The 16,759-nt window shown below is 32.6% G+C and overlaps 1 long non-coding RNA gene across 1 annotated transcript; it reads right to left on the minus strand.

The window, feature by feature from the left end:
* Positions 1-13,811: 13,811 nt before the first annotated feature.
* LOC111393285 lies at positions 13,812-16,058 on the minus strand. Its single transcript, XR_002702383.1, has 2 exons — positions 15,671-16,058; positions 13,812-15,059 (listed from the first exon to the last, which is right to left on the minus strand). It is a non-coding gene; the product is annotated as an uncharacterized LOC111393285 (long non-coding RNA).
* Between the last annotated feature and the right edge of the window lie 701 nt (positions 16,059-16,759).

A 16,759-nucleotide genomic window follows, 5' to 3' on the forward strand; every position in this document is an offset into this window, starting at 1 on the left:
GAAATTTTGGGATTATCCATTTTGACGAAATTTTAGTCAAATTTGATTGAAAACAAACCAATGAACAAGGCTTAGGAGCAAACGCTTTGCTCCTGATGTAGCCCAATTTTGGGCAAATTCTTTCCTTTAGGCTTTCGTTTATGCGTTTTTTCCATTTTTGATAATTTTTGTTTTGGTTATATCTCAATCAATTTAAGTTGGGTTTGAATCCCTTTTGTTGGAAAAAAATTGTCAAATCTTTTGTTAAATCGTCACATGCCTTGCACTTGTCTAATTTTATTAAGTTAGGCTCTATTTTTAAATTTGTGTTAGTGCCTACAAATTTACAATGCAGGATCTCAATCAATTTAAGTTGGGTTTGAATCCCTTTTGTTGGAAGATAATCCTTAAGATTAGGACTTTCAATTTTAACCATTATTTCGATTTTTTCCATTTTCAGAAAAAAAATCTTTTTCTTATTATTTTTACTTTTTTTCCAAATTTTCCTAGGGTTTTCCCTTTATAAAGCACCGTATGCCATTTGTGGCCATATTGATTGACAGAAATAAAAAGTTATCGTGAGTTTTTTCATTTTGTGAGATTTGTTCATTTTTCCTATAACCTTCCGCTACGTCAAAAAACCATCGGTTGCACAATAAGTTAGCAAAAAAAGAAATAATAATGACAGACACAATAACATACAAGATTTATAGAGATTCACTTCAATATAAGATTACGTCATCTTCGATTACAACAGTAATTTACAATGATAAAAAGAAATTTATAAGTTGTTTATTACATAGAAATAACAAACATTGCTCAATGAATTTTTTTATATGTAGTTATTTATAGTGTCATAATTAAAATTGTCTTCATGATAGAATATCGATAAATATTAGTTATAACGAACATCTCATGAATATTTCCCAATTCACTGTAAAGAAAATATTGATTTAATTTTAATTATTTTACCCTCTCACATTATTCTTACAAATGATACATATAGAAGAGGAAAAATCGAAAATTGCATAGTACTCATAGATTAAAAAAAGAATTGTTGTTAAATTCTATGTTATATTACATTATGCATATTTTAGAATTCCGAATAACTATATGCCGAAGAGTTTTAAGAGGATGTCCTCAATTGAAATTGCAATGGATTTTAAAAGTCATTCTAAATTTAGGTATCTTCAATTGATATTTTATTGGATTTTAATTAAATTTATTAAAATTTAGGTGTCCCCAATTGAAATTTTAATGAAATCCTTTAAAATTTAGGTATCCTCAATAATTAGTGAATTTATAAAGGTTTCATTAATAGAAGCATTTTAAAAGATTTGGATGGATTTCAAGTTTAAAAATACATATAAGTAAATCTTTTAAAATTTCACCATATTTGATGATATTTTTATGAAATTTGTAAGAATCTATTTAAATCCACCAAATTCATTAGAATTTATAATCATTTAAAATTTATTAAAATCTTAACTGAGAACACCCCTGTTTAGACTGCATATTTTTAGTTGCAAATTTTTCAAGCGTATATATGAATTCTACACATATACTAGATCCTCACACTATTCATACTATATATAAGGGATGTTTGAGTCACATTATTTTGTTAATAATGCATTCTTGAATAGTGTATTGATGGAAAATGTGTGGTTAAAAAATAAGAAAATTCGTTTGATTTGCATGTAATATTATTTTATTGAAGAATGTGTAGTTAAAATGATGTCAAATCACTTTTTAAAAATGCATTTTTTTGAAATAATGTGACTCAAACAGGCCCATAGAATTATAAGGGATCAATTTTGTGGGTGGAGAGACGTGAATGGTAAGTCGATCACTATAAATTTGTATGTATATTTTGTCAATATTTTATATTGTATTTTATTATAGTTCTCGTAAGAAGGGATAGGATTTAATCCCAAAACTATTTTTGTTCATATGGTTCTTGAATGTAATACTTCTGGATTCTAATTCTTTTATTGTGAGATATTTAGTGCATATGTGATTTTAATCAGCCTTAGAAATATTTATGACGTTTGAATAGTTGACTGGTATACTGAATCAATTATAAACAATGAAAACTTGAATTTTATACAGTTCAGTTTTCGTTTTCAATCCATGATCACTCAAAACATTCTTGGTTTGTCCCAAATTTTTTGAGAAATATCAATATCTCTTGACTTTTAATACGTATCTTGATAGGATTTCCTGTATAATTTGTCTCCTAAGTTTGAAAAATCAAGGCTAATTATAAAATAAAAATATTGAATGTTCCACTCTAAGCTAGAAATAGGGCAAAGCTCAACACTGCAAGAGGTTGGTGATTAATGGAGTTCTAGTCACTTCAATATTCATGGACTGTAATACTATCAAAATCGAAAGGGACAAATTGAAACGTCGATCCTCAATTTATTTTTCGAGTTCAATAAAGAAAATTGTCAAATCTTTTGTTAAATCGTCACATGCCTTGCACTTGTCTAATTTTATTAAGTTAGGCTCTATTTTTAAATTTGTTTTCATGATATTATTGAGAGTTAATTGAACAGTAAGTCGATGATCAACTATGCAACTTTCACTGTTCAGTATCTGTCCAATTATTGAAATGGAACTATTGCAGGACTGCCAATCGCTTCCATATCCCCATGTAATACTCAAAAGTGAAAATTGCAACATTGGTCCTCAATTCTTTGTGGGAGTAGTATATTAATCACCAATCTCCAATAAAGAAACCATCAAATTCTTTGTTAAATCGTCACATACCCTTCAGATGTCTAAATTTATTAAGGTTTGTTTTCAAATTTGTGTTGGTGCCTACGAATTTGTAGTGCGATATATTTTCATGAGGTTCTTCACCTAATCACCTGTTGAGAATTAACTAAACGGTAAGTCAAGGATCAAATATGCAACTTTCAGTTTTCAATATATATTCAATCATTGAAGTGCAATTATTTATTTATTTAAAATATCTACTACGTCCTACTTATCATGAATTTTTAAATTATGTCTATGGATTGTCACGTTCCAGATTCTCGTCGAGTGTGAATTATCTTTTGAAAAATACCATTTATTGAGGAATGGATATATCTTAATCATATTACTTGTTTTTTTTTATAATTATTGTTCTTTATATCTCACATTGTTCATACAAACTCAGATAACTGTGGTCCTCAACTATCTTCCCGTGATATGAAAATATCAAAGGGTGTGGCGGTAGTATGCCAATTAATCTACTTGTACAAAGTAGGTTAACAAAGTTTGTTGACAAAATCAATGTTGGCAAGATCTAGGCCGTTAATCTTTTTTGAATTCAAAAACTGTTTTTAAAATGAGTGATAAAGATATTGCCAACTCATATTTTGTCAACCAACTTTGTCATCCTCCTTTGTAGATGTAGCATTACTCGTAGTATGCACATAATGTCATTAAATGAGTTGGCGTACCCTCCACAATGATATGATAAGCCACAATGGGTACAAACAATACAGAACTGGTCCAATTCACGTGTTTTCCCTGCTAAGTTATAAATTGATGCCATCTTTTTTGTATTTTAGCTTAGATATTTTATTGAAATTTTATCAACTTTTTGATTGATTAAATTTTAATTACAAATTTATAACCTCACAATTTTGATCAAATTTCCAACAATAAATTTTAATCAATTTTTTTTCTCTTTAAAATTTATTGGGCCTAGGGGTCGGTCTATCCAAACCTGTCCCCACTCTCTCTGCTCCTGCTTGGTTTACATTGTGGATATTATTGCCCATATGTGGATGAAATTTGGTGATTGATTGAAGAGCGCGTTGTTAAAATTAACGCACAAAAAGCTATCACTTTACACAATGTTGAACTTGATGTGCATATAGTAAAACTGCTCAAAGAATTGCTTGCTTTTCACTAGTCAACAATGGAATTGTTTTTGTTACCACTTTCCACAATCTAAAGGTTCTTCCATTAACTTTTGGGAATGAGGCATAAACATTGATGCAAAAATTTAGTGTGACATGTCGAACATCAATAAATATTAGCCGATCATCTAGTCGAACACTATATCTGAGTTCAAATCTTGTTGTCGCATATTTATAGATCAACTTTTCAATTCATCAATTTTATAAAAATATTTATAGATCAACTATTAAATCTAGACAAAAACTTTCGTCGCTACTTTATGATCTCTTTAACTGATCTTTTAATCTCCCTTCCTTGATAAACATGAAACGACAATGCCGCTTCCCCCCACACACAATTTTAGAAACCTTGAAGGATAAAAGGAAACCAAATTCTTGAAGAAGAGAATGGTGTTTGGAGTTGAGACTTGGTGCTTCGTCTTTGTTGAATAGGACCATTGATTTCTTCTCAAGTTCAAGGTGAAAGGAAGAAAATTATATGGTACAGAAGGAATTAAACTTTATTAAAAAGTGGGATCGGTGCAGGCAAAAAGGGCAACTTCAGGGTTTTTGGAGAAATTTTGAGATTGTTCGTTTTGGCGAAATTTTTGTCAAATTTGATTGAAAATGAACCAATGGACAAGACGTAGGCCCAATATTGGGAAAATTCCTTCATTTAGGCCTCCATTTATGCTTTTTTTTTTTTGTGAAAATTACACAAAACCCTAGCATTAAAATCAAGAATTCTAAAATCAGGGGGGAAAGTTTAACATTTCTTAAATCAGAATTTTTTAAAATTATTTAAATAAACTAATTACCAAAAATTAAAAACCCTACCGACTACCTAGATACAGACCCATCTCCTCCTTCTCCCTCTCTCGTCTCTCTCTATTATCTTCGCAAAAACCAGCCACAATCTCCAAAATCGAACTGTCTTCGTTCCAAAATCTCTAGGTTCTACCATTTTCATCAATTCCAGGCAATCTATAGGTCCGACCATAATCTTTAAAATCGAGCTGCCAAATTCACCGGGTTTCACTATTTTTCACCAATTTCGGGGAATTTGATATTCGCAAGAATTTCACAATTTCTTCCTAATTCGTTGTTTTGATCTTGAGTTGGAATTGAAGTTCATACGCATATGTCAGTTATTATTTGATACTAGAACTTTGAATTTTACCTTTTTGCCATTAATTTCATATGAAACATTTTGTTGGTCTTTGAATTTTAATTTCTAGTTAGTTTTGGTTCAACATGGTGAACATTGGCTAATTTGACTTCAACGAATTGCCTGAATGTGCGGAAGTATTTTTTCTCATAAGGTCTGTTAGTTTTTGTTAAAATTTTGCTATTATTGATTGTTTCCAATTAAGTTGTATTTTGTTAATTACGTATAACAGTAATTATAGTGGTGGTGATGTCAATGGTGGTAGCGGTGGACGGCATCGCTGGTGGTTGTTGGTTGTGGTGGGATCGAGCGTGGGTGCTATTGGTGTTATAGTGGTGGTGATGTCGACGGTGGTGGCAATGAGTGATGTCACTGGTGGTGGTTGGCGGTGGTTCAATGCTTTGGAGTGGTGGGATGGGGTGTGGGGGTTTGTGACGATTTTATTGGTTTATTGAAAGTTATGACCAATAAATTGATTAATTTGTGATCAATGTGGTGGTGGTTTTGACGACGGTGGTGGTGTTGTTGGAGACAGTTTTGAAGTGGTGGTCACAGATTATTTGGTTGATTGTGACCAGTGAATTGATTAATCTATGACCAATAAACAATATGTAACCAATGAAAAAGATAAATTGTGACCAAGAAATAATGTGACCTAAAAAATTAATAATTTGTAACTGTCTAATAAGTTGTGGCATATAATATTTATGATCTGTGACCTATAAATTTTGTTATTCATGATCAAAAAATAATATGTGACCTACAAAATTTTTTGTTTGTGATCGAAAAATAAGTTATGACAAATAAATTGATAAGTTCTAATTAAAAATTGATTAATTTGTGATCAATGTGGTGGTGGTAGTGCTGTCGGAAGCACTGTTGAAGTGGTGATCGAAAGTGTTGGTGGTGGTCACAGATTATTTGGTTGATTGTGACCAGTAAATTGATTAATTTGTGACAAATAAACAATACGTGACCAATGAAAAAGATAAATTATGACCAAGAAAAAATGTGTGACCTGAAAACTTAATAATTTGTGACTGTCTAGTAAGGTTTGACATATAATATTTGTGACCAGTGACCTATAAATTTTTTTATTCGTAACCGAAAAATAATATGTGACCTATAAACTTTTTGATTTGTGATCGAAAAATAAGTTAGGACTAATAATTTGATAAGTTGTGACTAAAAATTAATCCATGACTAATTAATTTTTTGATTTGTAACCGATAAACAAACTGTGACCTACAAAATTTTGAATTGTGATCGTAAAATAATTTGTGACATAAAATTTCTGATTTGTAACAAAAATTATAAATGATTAATTAAATTGTTAATTTGTGATCAAATTGTATAGATATGTGACCTAAATATATTTAATTAATTAAATAAATAAATAAATAATTAAATAATCAATAAATTTTAATAAAAATCTGATTTTTGAAGTTTGAAATTTGTTTTCTTAATTTTGAAATATGTCGTACTTAATTTCTTACTTATGAAATTTTCCCTTTTTTTTTTCCTTTTTTTGGTAATTTTTGTTTTGGTTATATCTTAATCAATTTAAGTCGGATTTGAATTCTTTTTGTTGGACGATAATCAATAAGATTAGGACATTCAATTTTAATCATTATTTCGATTTTTTCCACTTTCGAAAAAAAAATCTTTTTCTTATTATTTTTTAATTTTTCCGAATTTTCCTATGGTTTTCCCTATATAAAGCACTGTATGCCCTTTGTAGCCACATTGATTGACAAAAATTTTTAAAAAAAAATCGTGAGTTTTTTCATTTTGTGAGATTTGTTCATTTTTTCTTTAACCTTCCGCTACGTTAGAAAACCATCGATTGCTTCTACAAATAGCAATAAATTAGCAAATAATAATAATAATAATAAAAACAACAACAACAAACACAATAACACACAGGATTTATAGATGTTCACCTCAATGTAAAATTACGTCATCTTCCATTACAGCAGTAACTTTTTATGACAAAAAGAAATTTATAAGGTTTTATTACATAGAAATAACAAACATTGCTCAATGAATTTTTTTATATGTAGTTATTTATAGTATCATATTTAAAATTATTTTCATAATAGAATATTGATAAATATTAGTTAAAACAAACACCTCATGAATATTTCCCAAATCACTGTAAAGAAAATATTGATTTAATTTTAATTATTTTACTCTCTCACATTATTCTTACAAATGATACAGATAGAAGAGGAAAAATCGAAGATTGCATGGTACTCATAGATGAAAAAAACGAATTGTTGTTAAATTCTATGTTATATTACATTATGCATATTTTAGAATTCCGAATAACTACATGCAAAAGAGTTTTAGACTGCATATTTTTAGTCGCAATTTTTTCAAGCGTATATATGAATTCTACACATATACTAGATAGTCACACTATTCATATAATATATAGAATTATAAGGGGGGATTAATTTTGTGGGTGGAGAGACATGAATGGTAAGTCGATCACTATAAATTTGTATGTATATTTTGTCAATATTTTATATTGTATTTTATTATAGTTCTTGTAAGAAGGGATAGGATTTAATCCCAAAACTATTTTTGTTCATATGGTTCTTGAATGTAATATTTCTGGATTCTAATTCTTTTATTTTGAGATATTTAGGGCATATGTGATTTTAATCAGCCTTAGAAATATTTATGACGTTTGAATAGTTGACTGGTATACTAAATCAATTATAAACAATGAAAACTTGAATTTTATACAGTTCAGTTTTTGTTTTCAATCCATGATCACTCAAAACATTCTTAGTTGGTCCCAAAATTTTTGAGAAATATCAATATCTCTTTACTTTTAATGCGTATCTTGACAGGATTTCCTGTATAATTTGTCTCCTAAGTTTGAAAAATCAAGGCTAATTATAAAATAAAAATATTGAATGTTCAACTCTAAGCTAGAAATAGCGCAAATCTCATCACCGCAAGAGGTTGGTGATTAATGGAGTTCTAATCACTTCAATATTCATGGACTGTAATACTGTCAAAATCGAAAGGGAAAAATTGAAACGTCGATCCTCAATTTATTTTTTCGAGTTCAATAAAGAAAATTGTCACATGCCTTGCAATTGTCTAACTTTATAAAGTTAGGCTCTATTTTTAAATTTGTGTTAGTGCCTACAAATTTACAATGCAGTATGTTTTCATGATATTATTGAGAGTTAATTGAACAGTAAGTCGATGATCAACTATGCAACTTTCACAGTTCAATATCTGTCCAATTATTGAAATGGAACTATTGCAGGACTGCCAATCGCTTCCATATCCACATGTAATACTCAAAAGTGAAAATTGCATCATTGGTCCTCAATTCATTGTGGGAGTTGTATATTAATCACCAATCTCCAATAAAGAAACCATCAAATTCTTTGTTAAATCGTCACATACCCTTCAGATGTCTAAATTTACTATGTTTTGTTTTCAAATATGTGTTGGTGCCTATGAATTTGTAGTGCGATGTATTTTCATGAAGTTCTTCACCTGTTGAGAATTAACTAAACGGTAAGTCAAGAATCAAATATGCAACTTTCAGTTTTCAATATATATCCAATCATTGAAGTGAAATTATTTATTTATTCACAATATCTATTGCGTCGTACTTATCATGAATTTTTAAATTATGTCTATGGATTGTCACATTCCAGATTCTCGTCGAGTGTGAATTATCTTTTAAAAAAAACCATTTATTGAGGAATAGATATATCTTAATCATATTACTTGTTTTTATTTATAATTATTGTTCTTTATATCTCACATTGTTCATACAAACTCAGTTAACTATGGTCCCATGATATGAAAGTATCGAAGGGTGTGGTGGTAGTATGCACATAACGTGGATGGTTTTTTTTTTTTCCAAATTCGAATTTCACGACAAAACTACTATTTATCAACCAGTATATATCTTTGCCGAAATAATAATTCATTTCTAATATTCAATGTCACTAAAGGAGTTGGCGTACCTTCCATCATGATATGATAAGTCACATTGGGTACTAACAATACAGAACTGGTCCAATTCACGTGTTTTCCCTGCTAAGTTATAAATTGATGCCATCTTTTTTGTATTTTAGCTTAGATATTTTATTGAAATTTTATCAACTTTTTGATTTATTAAATTTTAATTTTAATTACAAATTTATAACCTCATAATTTCGATCAAATTTCCAACAATAAATTTCCATCAATTTTTTTTTTCTCTTTAAAATTTATTGGGCCTCGGGGTCGGTCTATCCAAACCTGTCCCCACTCCCACTGCTCCTGCTTGGTTTACATTGTGGATATTATTGGTGATTGATTGAAGAGCGCGTTGTTAAAATTAATACACAAAAAGCTATCCCTTTACACAATGTCAAACTTGATGTACATATAGGCTCCGTTAAGTACTCATTTTTTTTAAAATGCATTTTTCTCTCTCTTCTTTTCAACCACACATTTTTCATTAAAATAATATTACACGTAAATAAAAAAAATTTCTTATTTTTCAACCACACATTTCTCATTAATTTATTATTCCAAAATGCATTTTTACATAAAAATGACTCTCAAACACCCTCTATTACTAAAACTGCTCAAAGAATTGCTTGTTTTTCACTAGTCAACAATGGAATTGTTTTTGCTACCACTTTCCACAATCTAAAGGTTCTTCCATTAACTTTTGGGAATGAGGCATAAACATTGATGCAAAAATTTAGTGTGACATGTCGAACATCGATAAATATTTGCCGATCATCTTGTGAACACTATATTTGAGTTCAAATCTTGTTGTCGCATATTTATAGATCAACTTTTCAATTCATTACTTTTATAAAAATATGTTAAAACTTGTATTAAAAGTTTTGTGATTCTGACCATAATTGTTACAAAAAAATATGAATACAACCTTTATGTCTAGGGTCAGTGTCCATGCTTAAATAATTTAAACTTTTAGATGAATTGGTTCAATGGTCCTATTTATATTTTTACCTTTATGTACTCCATGTCTATATATTTATCATTAGCTCATTTTTTCAAAAGTTGTATCTCACAATTTAAATCTCTAAAACGGCCAAATTGATTTAGAAGATGCAAATTAGACATGAAGCATTTAAAGTTTTGCTGTATACTTTCTCAATTGCATCAGACATTTACCATTTGAATTAACTGAAATATGAATTGAAGAAAATAATATATAATGTGGGTGATTGGTAATATTGAAATTTACCTAGTTAGTGCTATTTGTGTTGTTTTCCCTACATTTATTGGGTGTACTGCTGTGAAATTACGCATACAACATGCTCAGAATAAAAAATGCTCCTTTAATTAGCTTGTATAATAATAATAATAATAATAATAATAATAATAATAATAATAATAATAATAATAATAATAATAATAATAATATCCTCGAAAACATTGTGGAATGGCTATTTCAGAGAATATTATGGAACTAAACTAAATTCAATATATTAAATGCTTGGCGACTTCTGAACACTAGGGATGGGTCGATTCTCATAATGCCGATCTCATAAAGATAGGCGAGCGCAAAGAGCATAAATAGTTGAAATGTTAAGAAATGTAATCAATATATAATAAAGGTTATTCTTTGGTAAATTAAATTGTTTCTCTATGTGATTAGTTGAGTAAAATGCTATGAAATGTAATCAATTTGAAAGATTTCAAATGCAAGGTGGCGTTGGGCATTTTTTGGAAATGAGAATTCAACTTCAAACCAGGATGGGTAGTTTTTAGGGGTGTTTGATAGGTATTTTTATATAAAAATGTATTTTAGAATAGTAAATTGATGTGAAATGTGTGGTTGAGAAATAAGGAAAAGTTTTTTATTTACGTGTAATATTATTTTAATAAAGAATATATGGTTAAAAAGAAGAGAAAAAAAATACATTTTGAAAAAAATGGCTACCATACGGGGGCTATATTGTATTTGGGGCATCAATGTATGTTTGAGTATGATGATCCGAATTCTATTTGGTCCGATCTGAATAGCTCGTGTTCAACATATGTGGTGCAGCTAAAATTATGGAGGAAAAAAAAAAGAAAAAGGAAACCATCGATCCCTATCGGGGTGAGGGGGTGTAACCTTTATTATATATATGATGCATATTAGATTCATCATATAAGATAATTTGGAGTAGTCACACATCTTATCATTATCATTAATATAATTGCCATGATTTTTGATTGGTTTAGAAAATCATAATTAAGATTTTCTTGTTACAGAAGTATTGATAATTCAAGTCACAGGGCACAAGGGCAGGAGATTAATTCTGTGAAAAATACAATTCCATTATATATTGTGCCCCGTTTGATCCCCATTTTTATCAAAAATGCATTTTTTCCGTCACATCAACGTGGGACCCACACACCATTGTTTTATTGCAAATTTGAATTTAAAAGGCTTACAATTCCAACTTTAACCCTTGTACTTTAAGAAGCAAAACAATTCAAAATGATGTCCAAAAATCCGTTGAAAAGTCAAATAGTTTATAAAACTTTTCTCACACATTTCCCAAGACTTTCTAATCACACCCATGACCACCATATGCCTTCCGCAAAACATGGGCGGCTAAAAATGGGTTTACAAGTCAAATGTCCTCCAGAAATTTGTCTTGTTCCCACATTTTTCAACAAATTCTACCAACATCCAACCATATGATTTTCTAAAGGACATCGAGCGACCCCGTTCACATTATTTTTCTCGTGCGTTCTGCTTATTTGTGTCCCTTTCGAACTCGTATACTATTGGAAAAAAGAAACAAAAATCAAATTTAACCATACGCTTTATCGACTACAATCATAAGTGCGTATACAAATAGAAGCATTTTTTCATAACAAGCAATAGGTACAAAAAGTAGGCCAGTTCACGGTTGTTATTTTTTTTTAGTAGTAAAGTTAAGGGTGTGTTGGATTGATATGACAAAATGTCTCCTAAAAATGACAATATTGTGTCTATCGTAAGAAACACAAAAATCTATTAAATGCACATATTTTCATACAAAATTACACTACGTGACATGCTAGCGTAGATAATTGAAAGCAAATTACAGGATACAAACCGATTTCACGATAAATATAGGAGGTCAGACCATGGGGTCTGCGATACAACGACCTAATGAGAAGAACAATATTATGTTACAGCTGCCAAATATTTTAAAAGCATATTGGTGTCACGGCTGCTGTGTCATGTAATCCCGATGTCTATCCTATTCACTTCGTTGTATGTCTGGTGCATTCATTTTAGCATGCATTTCATCTTGTGCATCGGGAAGTTCCACCTTGGCTGCACCTTCATCCGCCTCGGCTCTAGTAAACACCTCGTCCACCACTCCTAAATGCCACAGGAAATTATGTATCCTCATCGTGGCTACTACAATTGTAACTTGCATCGAGAATGGGTAGCTTGGCATACAATCCAAGATCTTCCATCTTTGTTTCCACACACCAAATGCACGTTCTATGATATTCTTGCAGGACGAGTGTCTGAAATTAAATTTCTCTCAAGCATTTCAAAATCTACTGTGACGTCCCGTTCATTCGTCACGAAACTACTGAAAATAGTACAGTATGTCTAAACCTTTGTACAAGGCCATATACTCAGGACGATGAGCAAAATCGGAATCCACTAAATAGTACTTTCCCTAGGCCGACAACAAAAAATGTATTTCAGGATTGTAGATAGCACTAGCTAGCATTCACACATCATGCGTATTGCCAGAGTGTCATGTGAACACAAACTTGAAGCATAAATTAAAACACATACAGCCAACACGTTTTATGTTGGCACTCTTTTTCGCTAGTTCAAACGCTCATGCCGCGACAACACAAATGCAGTCCCCAAACAATGGATGTTTGCTCAGATTTAGCCTGTGCTGCTCGACATCGTCGTTGTAGTTCGAACTTGGATGAATCATACACTTTGAAAGGGCGATGACCGCACGTAAGACCTCTTTGACGTAGTGACATACAGTTTGCAATGGGTGGTTAAAAATCGTTGTCACTTGCCGATATCCCTTTTCGTGCGCTAATACACACAGAAACATGCCAACTTGCTCGTAGATGTCAACCTGCTGGCTGCTATGAAACCCATGCTCGTCGTATAACACATGAGCGAAATATCGGAGCATTACGGAATACATACTAAACTCTTGGTAGCACATCTGACCATTCCCGCCCATTGCTTCCATCATAAACATGTTACTGTTCTTGGAGAACGGAAATCGTTGGATACGATGCCATTTCCTGCGATAGTACTCACGTGCATCGACGCCAACGATTCTATAGTAAGTTAATCATGCCGTTGCATTAACTGCCAAATGGTAAAGGAATTGCTCTTCTTCGCATTCATCCTTCGAGTCAAAGCTCGGAAGTAGAATGCAGTTGAAGTTCAAGTCATCCATAATGGAAAACATGTTGTATTACTACAGTTAGAGAGCCAAAGCTTTTGTGTAACTATATAGACCACAGTTTCATTAGACACCTTTGAAGATCCTCATATATTTTTCTACATCACTCGGTGCATGGCCATTTACAGAATGAGGGATTACGTAGGAGTACATAAGGTGCACTACTGTACTCAAGCTCTCAAGTTGGAACAATGGTGCCACAACAGTTGCCCTACATTAAATTATTTCTCATAAAACATGCTTTTTGGCACATGAGTATGTACACCTGAACTATGCAAATCTTTGTGATCAGATCTATCGTGACAATTTTTTACATATCACAAGTGAAAAAAAATTTCGGCATCATAGCATGCATAATATTTAAATACACAACATACAATGGGAACAGACCGATGTATGCAAAAGTTAAACAGTTTTTGGGACACAAAACACAGGTACTCCTAACGCACATAATCAAAGGTGAAATTGTTTATTACGCTCGTTGAACAGCCATTGAATCCACTCAAATTTCTCATCTGCGTCTTTCATGACGGCGAACATGTCCGCTTCTCGCTAGAACTACACATGTAAAAAAGTAGAGCGGTGTCCGCCGCTGAAGATGTCATGTTGCCAACAACTCTTTGACATAGGCAGTGCCAATGTTCTCATTTGAGGTCATCATGGTTTTAATGTTTGCCGCCACTTCCTCCACGGCACTAGTGGCCCGATCAACAGAGAAAGACAGCTCTCTTGTAGATATTTTTTTCTTCTTCCCCAGTCGCTTGCCACTGGAGGACTTCCTTTTTGCGCCGCTTGTGGTGCTAGAGACATTCACGTTGGAGCTGATGGGAATTTTCTCTGCATCATCACTTGAACCACTACTCTCATCGTCGATTGGGATTGCATTACGGTGGTCTTCCAGCACGCTATCCTCGAATAGCTAGAACCCCGTTCGACACAACTTTGTCAAAGTGACTGCGTACTTCGCCCACCGTAACTGTCCCCGAATAGTTGACGATAGTGAATGTAGATTTCATTCACGTCCTTGTCCTTGTAGTCTTTATTTTCCTATGACCAAGGGTTAAAAATGAAGACATGTAAATGAAAAATCGGAATGTGCAAGAAAAAATAATCGCAACAGTCAAGCAATATTGCTCATAAGCACAAGAAAATAGTACATCGTTAGTTATTTCCACAATGCGATTTCGTAGATGTCGACATGCGTTAATGAAAAACAGTAAAGGAAAATAGATATTAACAGCACTATCTCAATCTTTCGTTTCCACCACTCCTCCGATGCAACGACTCGATCGATGGATTCGTTGTACGCAACCCCGCTGGAATTTAACAACTCGGAGAGATGTCTGTAGGTTCGACGCATGTGTCCTAGTGGTTGCATAGTTGCTGCTTGTTCCAGTTGTGGCCAGTGATTGAGTTGAACAGTGACGAGATTCATTCTCAGCCGTGTTTCATAAAACAACGATCGTTGCGATGGCGCTCAGCAATGGCGGTTTCACACGCCGCCATGCATGTTTAGGTCTCTGATACATTCCACTGAGGATAAGATTTTGACCTCGAGGCTCGACCTAGCTCCTGTGTAGCAAACGAGTTAGGCAGTGGATTATGTCCTAACGGCAAAGGTAAGTGGGGCATGAACAATGAGAAAACACTGGTATAGACATTATAACAACAAGTAGGGAATTTAGTTCTCTAGCTCATGGGAAATGAGCAGGCAAGTTCCATTCATATTAACCTCAATCTCGCAATCACTAGTAGAGTGCCACAATTTACGTTATTTTCAATGTAGTGGGCAACTAAAACCAAGTGTTTGCAGTTAGATGCAACGCAATCAGAAGACACTAATATGTCATAGCAAATCAATAATATCTTGTAATACAGGGGCATAGTTCTATTGATCAACATGTCGTTGCATTCACATAATTTTGAAGCCTCATTTTACTGCGATAATATTTTTACTACTTCATGAAAAAACCATATATTTTGTCCACATAATACTGGTATGAGCGCCTGTGTCTCACTCAAATTTTATAGGAGCTTGCATACTTGAAAACCAAAATACAATCACACGGACACCGAAAATAGCATAATAAATCAGTGGGGCAGCCTTCGGGTCTACGAAGCAAGAGTAGTCTATTTAAAGAAAGATAAATGACGGTGAGTGCGAGACAATTCTAGGGACAAACCTGTGTGTCGACGGGATTCATACGTGCACTGCGGAGATCCGGGCTCGGAGGCGACTTACTAAGTTGACGGACGATGACAGTTTGTTTCAGGCATCGTTACCTCTTCTTCAAAAAAAGTGCGCTTCAGACCCTCTGAGGAATTGAAAATACTGTCACCGGTTAGTGCGGCTGAAGATTGCGAGGGGATTATTGGTTTGTGCATCGAAAGGTTGTGGGACTTGCCGAAGTCGATTGCTCGTCGGCGGAAGGTCGTGGGGGTCTTTGAGCTGTCGGTGGGGAAGGGCAAGTAATGGAAAAGAAAAATCCATTTTCTCTGTTTAAAGTCACATGGGCTGTCAGACAAATAATTGGCAATGGTCTCAAAATTAATTTTTGACCAAAATTAATAGCTCCCAACCAGCCTCTAAGTTGTGAATATATCAAGCAATTCTTTGGGCAAATCCTATAATCATGTGGATAGAATTCAAACTCGTGACAAAAATTAATTTTCTGGACTATTGTGTTTTGTCGTGATTGAAGATTTTTATTGGGGTTCTGAACCTTGCAAGTAGACATTATGAGTCAAAATCATGCATCGTCGAATGATCATGATTTTACATTAAAAATTTTACATGAAAAAAAATACAAAAATTATTTTTTATTAGCAATCACGATAATACATATGAAACACGAAAGATATTGAGTGATAAAGATTAGGAGGAAAATAAAAATCAAATATTCAATGGATCAAGCCTAATGATATAGAGAATCATGAAATCTTTGAAAGCCCAAGAATGATTAACCAATAGGGGGTGAATTGGTTATTAAATCCTTTTTCGAAAATTAATGCAAGTTTAACCAATTATCAATTAAAGCAATAAGCAAACAATATAATACAAAGAAAATAATGAGTAGAAGGCGCAAACGATGTGTTATGGAGGTTCGATCAAATCACGATCTACGTCTCCCGTTACCAAATTCTCCGGCACGAGCAAGGCCTTTTTCACTATAATGAATTGACTTATGGAGCAATTCAACCCTTATAACGTTTTCGGTGACTTATAAACAAGGAGCACCAATCCTCTTACACCATTAAGCTTTCCGGGACCT

Source organism: Olea europaea, chromosome 4, assembly GCF_002742605.1.
Source record: "Olea europaea var. sylvestris chromosome 4, O_europaea_v1, whole genome shotgun sequence".
Classification (NCBI taxonomy): domain Eukaryota; kingdom Viridiplantae; phylum Streptophyta; class Magnoliopsida; order Lamiales; family Oleaceae; genus Olea; species Olea europaea.